Raw genomic sequence first — 8,977 nt, 5'->3', positions numbered from 1 at the left:
TTCTGCTGAACAGCGAACATGTGTGTGTCTAGAATGCTCAGAGACCCACATCACCCGGGCCCCGGCCGAGGTCCAGTGGGACATCCTCCATGTGGCCACTGGCTGACAGATCGCAGACGTTCAGTTGAGAGCAGCATCCAAATCCTGAGAAGTGGAGAGAGCAAGCCACTCGTGCACGGGAGCAGTGATGGCACCTGTGATCCGTGCGCACATCCAACTTCCAACAGCAGTTAGTTTGGAGGAAACCGGTTTTCACCTCCGTGCCCAACATGTTCTGACATACAGGGTCTCTTGGCTGAACGTGGTGGTAGTGCAAATGATGTGATTTATGGTGTCCCGGGGTGAAGACGTGTCCATCTCAAGGGCTCAATGCTTTCCATGTGACTCATGTTGCTTCCAAAACCACCCGTAAGGAAAAGCCCTTTCAGAGCACAGGACGCTGAAGCCAGGGCCAGAAGGCTCCTCCTGTGGCCTCGAGTTCTACGACACACCGCGCCTCAAAGAAAGCACTTCATACAAATTCTGAAAAGGCTCCAAGTGACCTACAAGGCTCCCGACAGGCTAAGGGCTATTAAGCCACCACTCTTCTCCAGCCAGTAGCTGCATGACCCTGGCCTTCCCTCAACCCAGATAAGCGATCCTCAGAGCTGGAACAGGAGCAGCTCAGGGCCCAGTGTCCTTCTCGAGCCGGCAATCTGCAAAAACGCAAAAGGGGGCTTGTTTATCTTTTTTCTTCTTCTTCTTTAAAATACTTATTTGACCTGAAAAAAAAAGTTATGATGGCATGTAATGAGCTTATTTTTGTGTTTAAACAGAATGAATAAGTATTGTGAGCGGCTATCTAACAAGTAACTGTTGGTTTCTCCATGTTTGGGACAAAGAAAACAAAAGAAAAGCAAAGATACAGAAACAATTAGTCCAGAGAAGTAGCAGATAATGTGACCCTCGCCCTCCAGGAGCCTATGACCAGAACTGGATGGTGTCCGCTGCCACTGCTGACCAGTCTGAAAGAGGCCACAACAGAGTGCCTGGACAGGGCAGGTGCAAACACAGAAAACAACAACGCACACAGTGGGTCAGGCTCGTCATTGAAAGGTGCCTTCAAGTCCAGCACGACTCGCAGCGGCTCTATGAGAACAGATCGGAACCTTGTCCTACTGTGTGCTGTCCTCGTCATTTCTCACATATTTGAGTTCATTGCTTCAGTCACCATGTCTAGCCATCTTGTTGACGGTCTTCCTGTCTTTCGCTGCCCCTCCACCCTTGCGATGTTCCACCATCATCATCTCCTGGGTCTGCGGCCTCTGCTTCTCTTCACCTCTGCACATCAGCTGTCTGCTGGGAGATCTCAGCCCAGGGGCCTCAGGTCCGGAGTGCTCCGCTCTCAGACGCCCTTCCTGGTGTGGCTGGTTCCCTTCTCTGCTCGGGAGCTGACTCTCTTTGAGCCTAAAATGATGGCAAACTGGCCAATCCCCTTGTTAGGGCACTATGCACCTCATCCGGTGTGAAATAAGGTGCCCTGCTTGGAAAAAAAATATGGTATTAAGATTGGAAGAAAATGCCAACAATCTGCTTAGGCCATCGACACAAACTTGTTTGCAGAAAGTAAAGACATGGAAGCACTTATTGAAGAAAACTGAAAGCTACAGCGTCTCAATATCAAGAAACAAAAATCCTCACCACTGGACTGTCAGGCACATCATGATAAAGAGAGAAAAACAGTGAAGTTGTCAATTGTTTCATTTTCTGTGGATTTACAATTAACACTCATGGAAGCCACAGTCAAGAAATCAAAGGACGCTCTGCACTGGGCAAATCTGCTGTCAAAGACCTCGGCAGCGTGCTGAAGAGCAAGATGCCTGTGTAAAGCTGCGGTACCGACCCGAGTCACGCTATTTTTAATTGCTTCATGAGCCTGTGAAAGTCAGGAGATGAGTGGAGGAGACTGAGGAAGAATTCCATCTTTTCCGTTAGTAGTAAACCCCAGTGGCAGGGTCCACAGTGAGTTGCAGTGAAGGCAGCCGTTCTGAACCCACCAGCACGTGTGCGGGAGAAAGAGGGGCAGTTCCCCATTGTGCAATGTGCAGCCTCTGACAACGCTCTGGAGGGCCAGCTAGGAGTCAATTCCAACTCTACAGAAATAAGTTGGAAGTGGGTTTTTTCCTTATTCTTGAGAAAAATGAGTAATGAATAAGGGAGATGGAAGAATTCCATCCTTTTCCTTAATTATTATTTCATTCTCAAATAAGTTGTTGACATGGGCATACAGGTATTAATTACCACAATATTGTAGCTAAAATACCAGAAAATTCGACAAAAATCAGCAACTATAACTCAACAGCAACAATGAAAACAAATGTATGCTTGGAGCACATGCAGATGAAATCATGTGATTCGAGGCATCATAACTGAGAAATGTGATGCCTCTGACTGCAGTGGTTTGTTATTTTGTTGTTATGTGCCGTTGAGTCACTGTGATGTATAGCTATTATGAAGAAACTGAAGATTTTACCAACTTCTCCAATCTGGAATTGATCCAATATGCATCAAGACACATTGGTAATTACCGGTGAGAGGTGTGCACAACTGGGAAAGAAAAAAGAGGGGCCAGTTAGAAAGTACCACCTCGGTGATAGGCATGACAGCGGCACTTACGTGAGTTGTGCAAGATAGCCGACCTCCTCACTGGAAATATCCATTTAAACAACATAAATAGCAACTGTCCACATGGACCTTGACAGACACAGAAATCAAATCAACTACATCTGAGGAAAGAGATACAAGAAAAATTCAGTGTCATCATCAATATACCCACAAACATAAAGCAATGACTAGTGACTTTTTGACCTTTCTAATCCCTCCAGTCCTATCTCCATACCTTTTCAACCTATATGCAGAACGGATTATCTGGGAGGCTTGGCTCTCTGAGGAGAAATGTGGGTTCAAGATTGGTGGATGATTTATCAACATTCTGCATTATGCAGATGACACAACCCTGCTTGCTGAAGCTGAAGAGGACCCGAAGCACCTGCTGCAGAGGGTCAAGGACTGCAGCCTACAATATGGATTGAGGCTCAATGTCAAGAAGACAAAGATTCTCACCACTGCACCAATTGGCAGCATCAGGATGGATGGTGAAGAGATTGAGATTGTACACAGCTTTAGTTTGCTTGGCTCCACAGTCAACAGTCTTGGCACCAGCAGCCAGCAAATTAAAAGGCACATTGCCATGGGAAAGTCTGCTGTTAGGGACCTCTCCAAAGTACTGAAGAGAAATGGTGTCTCTCTGGAGACTAAGGTGCATCTGATACAGGCCATGGTCTTTGCAATCACTTGTTATGCATCAGAGAGTTGGACAATGACCAAGGAGGATAGAAGGAAAATTGATGCCTTTGAGCTGTGGTGCTGGAGAAGAGTATTGAGAATACCATGGACTGCTAGGAAAACAAACAGATTTGTCCTGGAAAGGGTTAAACCAGGTGGCTCCTTGGAGGCAAGGATTCTGAGGCTTCGTCTAACATACTTTGGACATGTTGTGAGGAGAGACCGGTCCTTGGAGAAGGACATCATGCTTGGGAGGGTGGCGGGACAGCGCAGGAGGGGAAGGCCCTCTGTGAGGTGGATTGATTCAGTGACTGGGATAATCGGGATGGGAGTGTCAGAGACAGTGCGATTGGCACAGGACAGAGCAGAGTTTAGGGCTGTTGTACATAGGGTCGCTATCATTCACAAGCAACTCGATGGAACATAACAACAACAACAACAATTCCTCCAGTAAGAATCGATGCCTTCGAATGGTGGTGTTGGAGAAGAGTCTTGAACATACCATGAATGCCAAGAAAACAAATAAGTCTGTCTTGGAGATGGTGAAAAAAAGCCTCTCTTTAGAGGCCAGGATTTTGAAGCTCCGTCTCACACACTTTGAGCTTATGGCCAGGAGAGACTGGTCCTTGGTGAAGGACATCATGCTTGGAAGGGTGGAGGGACAACACAGGAGAGTAAGATGGATTGAGATGGATTAATACAGTAACTGGGGCAATGGAATTGGTGGGTCGGAATTAGTGAGACTTGCTCAGGACACAGGGCAGGCTTCAGAGCTGCTGTACTATTACTATAATTTATGCTCCAATCATTAATGCATATTATGAATGGGTCATCTTCACACATGTACCAATATTATCAAAGACGTGCCTTCACCTTGTTGATGTTGTTGTTGCCTTTGAGTCAAGCGCAGCTCATAGCAACCTTATGAACAAAAGGCTGGAAGCCCCTCCAGAACAATCGACATTTATCAAAGTTCATAGAGTTTCTGATGCCTTAATAAATACATCAATACTGTCGACCAGAAAAGGTCAGGGGCTGACTGCAGAACAGATCAATTGCTTATATACAAAGTCAAGTTGAAACTGAAGAAATTAAAACAAGTCCCTAAGAGCCAAAGAATGAACTGAAGCTTATCCTGACTGAATTTAGAGAGTATCTCCAAAACAAATTTAATCCATTGAACACTGGTGATTGTAGACCAGCAGCTGTGACATGAAGTCAACTCTAAAGAAAGAAAAGACCAAGATGGATGTCAGATGAGACTCTGAAACTTGCTCTTGAACATGGGAGAAGCTGAAGTGAAAGGAAGAATTGATAGAATAAGAGAATGGAACAAAAGATTTCAAAGGGTGGCTTGAAAAGACAAAGGGTGCAACAGTGAATGAATGGAAATCCAAAATCTCTGTAAATGTTCATTAAAATTAATAAAATAAAATTTAAAAAAAGACAAAGGGAAGTATTATAATGAAAACATGCAACGACTTAACTTCCAATATTAGTTAGAAGGTGACATAACTGAAGAAATACAATCCGATTCTTGAATTGTAATCAGGAATGAGTCTATGGGCAAAATATGAAGATGGAAGAAATAACCATTCACTGCAACAAAAAGAATGGGTCATCATCCAGCTGTCCCAGGAGCATCAGGTGATGAAAAGCCTATGACGTGAAAGAAGAGGCCCACGTGCTCTGAGCACATTGATGGAAAGCACACCTCCGGGAATTGACAGAGGGCCAACTGAGATGTTTCAGCCAAAGGATGCAACACTGGAAGTGCTCGCTTGACTGTGTCGAGGAATTTGGAAGACAGTTTATCAACAAACTGAAGGAGATCCATCTAAAGAAAGGTGATCCAACAGGTGGCAGAAATTACTGATGTGTCTATATGCAGAATAGGTCATTAGGGAGGCTGGGCTTTATGAGGAGAAAAGTGGCATCAGGATTGGAGGAAGATTCATCAACAATCTATGTTATGCAGATGACACAATCCTGCTTGCCGAAACTGAGGTGGTCCTGAAGTGTTTGCTGCAGAAAGTCAAGGACTGTAGTCTTCAATATAAATTGAAGCTCAACATCAAGAAGACAAAGATTCTCACCACTGGGCCAATTGGCAGCATCGTGATAGACGGAGAAGAGATTGAGATTGTTAACAATTACAGCTTGCTCGGCTCCACAATCAACACTCTTAGCACCAGCAGTCAGTAAATCAAAAGACAAATTGTACTGGGAAAATCTGCTGTCAGAGACCTCTCCAGAGTATTGAGAAGGGATAATGTCACTTTGGAGACTAAGGTGTGCTTGATCTAGTCCATGGTCTTTGCAATTACTTGTTATGCATCGGAGAGCTGGACAATGACTAAGGATGACAGAAGAAGAATCAATGCCTTTGAGTTGTGGTGCTGGAGAAGAGTTTTGACCACACCATGGACTGCTAACAAAACAAGTAAGTGTCTTGGAGAGGGTGAAACCAAGTTTCTCCTTGGAGGCTAGGATTTTGAAGCTCTGACTCACATACTTTGGGTAAGTGGCCAGGAAGGATTGGTCCTTGGAGAAGGACATCATGCTTGGAAGGGTGGAGGGACAGCACTGGAGAGGAAGACTCTGTCCGGATGAGATAGATTGATTCAGTGACTGGGGCAATGGGGGTAAGTGTGTCAGAGTCAGTGAGACTGGCTTAGGACAGGGCAGGCTTCAGGGCTGTTGTACATAGGGTCGCTATGAGTCTCAAGGGACTCAACAGTACATAACAACAACAATCACAAACAAGTAAAACTTTGCAGAAGCTAATTTAAAACAGCTACGGCTGGACAAGGACTAAGGATGACAGAAGAAGAATTGATGCCTTTGAGCTGTGGTGTTGGAGAAGAGTACTGAACATACCATGGACTACTAAAAGAACAAATAGACATGGTTTTTTAATTAAATTTTATTAATTTTAATGAACATTTACAGAGATTTTGGGTTTCCATTCATTCATTGTTGCACTATTTTCTCTACCCTCCCCCCCAGTCGTTCGTTTCTTTTTTCCCCCCCCTTGAAAGTCTGTTTTAATTGTCCCATTGCCACAGCACTTGTCAACAGACATGTCTTGGAGAATGTGCAGCCAGAGTGCCCCTTGAAGGCAAGGATGATAAAGTTTCATCTCACATACTTCGGGCATCTTTCTAGGAGAAGCTATTGCTTGAAGAGGGATATTATGCTTGGAAAGTTGAAGGGACTAAAGAGAAGACTCTTGACCAGGTAGACTGACACAGTTACTACAGCAATGGGCTCTAGCGTGTCAGAGATTGTGAGGATAGCACAGGATAGGACACAGTTGAGAACTGCTTTTCTTTTCAGGATCTCTATGAATCATGCTTGACTCAGGAGCACCTAACAACAACAAAAACAAAGCTCTGTTGGCCTAGTGGACAGAAAGTGATTCTACCAAGCCAAAGGTGGGTGATTTTAATCTGCAGCCCTCAGGCCCGTTTTTGTTTTTGGTCACACAGACTTCTAAGTGTTGTAGTGCTGGTCTGCCCATTTTCTGTATAGAGGTAACTCGTGGTTGGTTGCTGTGATGCTGAACACTGTGACACTGATGTGTCAAATGCGATCATGGTCACACATGGTGGACAGTGTTCAGTGGAGCTCTCCAAGTAAAACAAGCTTGGAAGCAGGAGTGTCATCCATTTCCGAAATGGCTTACATTTGGAAATTATGAACTTGGAGAAATGATGAAAGCTATGCAAGTGCTCAGGTCTTTTGTTCACAGGGTCGCTATGAGTCGTCTATGACTCGATGGCACTTAACAACAACAACAATAGTGATAGGAAGCTGCCAGAAATTCTAGCCCAATTCAGAAGAGGATGTGGAATAAGAGACATCATTAACTGTGTTTTATTAACAATAAACAAGCACTTAATTTTGTGCATCATAACAAATTAAAGATAACTTTGCAAAGAGTGGCAATTCCAGAAATGACTGTGCTCACATGGAACCTGTACATAGACCAGGAGGAGCTTGTTCAAGCATAACAGAGGGACACCAAGTGGTTTAAAATCTGGAAGAGTAATGGTCAAGATTGTATCCTTTCACCATGCCTATTCAACCTGTCCAGCTTCTTAAATAACTATTCAAGAAGCTGGACTCTATGAAGAGGAATGTGGTGTCAGAATTGGAGGGAGACTCATCAATAACCTGCGTTCTGCAGAGGACACAACTTTGCTTGCTGAAAATGAGGAGGACCTGAAGCACTTGTTACAGAAGATTAAAGACTACAGCCTTCAGTATGAATTGCATCTCATTGTCAACTGACACGATGCCTGCTACAATGGTCTCTCATGTATCAGAGAGTGTGAGGACGGCACAGAACAGGACAGGGTTCAGATCTGTTGTTCATAGGGTCACTATGGGTCATACCCGACGGCACCGAACAACAACTAACATTCAACCTATATACTTGGAAAATAGTTCAACAAGCTGGAATATATGAAGAAGAATGTGGCATCAGGATTAGAAGACGACTCCTCAAAACCTACATTATGCAAAGGACAAAACCTTGCTTGCCGAAAGTGAAGAGAACTTGAAATGCTTGCTGCAGAAAATCAATGATTACAACCCTCAGTACAGATTATATCTCAACATGAAGGACAAAAGTTCTCACAACTGGATTAAGGAATGAATAAATTCATTATAAAAGGAAAAAATATTGAAGTTGCCAAGGGCATCATTTTACTGGGACCCACAGTCAATATCCATCAGTTAAGTAATCAAAAGATGTATTGCTTCCAACAAATCTGCTGCAACAGATTTAGTGTGAAAAACAATGTATTCGAACTTTGTAAATAAACCAGTATAAAGTAAAAAAGAAAAAAGCAAAGATGTCACTTTGAGGACTAAGGGGTGTGTGCAACCCAAAGCATGGTATTGGGAACCTCATCATTTGTATGCAAAATTTGAGAATCTAAAACCAGAAATGCTTGGTTTGCTTGTAAATTGTTAGTTGTTGCTGTTGTTAGGTGTCATCAAGATGAGTACACCCATAGCAATTCTGTCCTACCCTATGCCATCCTCAAACTTCCGGACACACTAGGGTCCATTGCGGTAGTCACCGTAGTAGTCCACCAGCTTGGAGGTCTTTTTCTCCTTTGCCAATTCTCAGCCTTTCCAAGAATTAATTCCCTCTCTAAGGAATAGCCTCTCCTAGCAACATACCTGAGTATGTGAGATAAAGCTTTATCATCTTTGCCTCCAAGGAGCACTGTGGCTGCATTTTCTTTAAGACATATTTGTTTGTTCTTTTAGCAGTCCATGGGATACTTAGCACTCTTCTCCAACACCATAGCTCAAACATGAATTCTTCTGTCATTCTTATTCATTGTCCAGCTCTCAGATACATAGAATGTGATAGGAAAGACCATGGCCTGAATCAGACACACCTTAGTCCTCAAACTGACATCATCACTCCTCAGAAATTTAGAGAGGTCTCTGAGTTCAGACTTTCCCAGTGCAATGTTGTTGTTGTTGTTATGTGCCATAGAGTAGTTTGTGACTCATAGCGACCCTAAGTACAACATCCTTAAACCCTGCTCTATCTTGTGCCAATCGCACTGCCTCTGACACACCCATCCCGATTACCCCAGTCACCGAATCAATCCACCTCATAGAGGGT

Source organism: Elephantulus edwardii, unplaced genomic scaffold (assembly GCF_000299155.1).
Source record: "Elephantulus edwardii isolate Elephantulus edwardi_28Jun2011 unplaced genomic scaffold, EleEdw1.0 scaffold00064, whole genome shotgun sequence".
Classification (NCBI taxonomy): domain Eukaryota; kingdom Metazoa; phylum Chordata; class Mammalia; order Macroscelidea; family Macroscelididae; genus Elephantulus; species Elephantulus edwardii.
Note: the sequence above shows the minus strand (reverse complement) of the source record.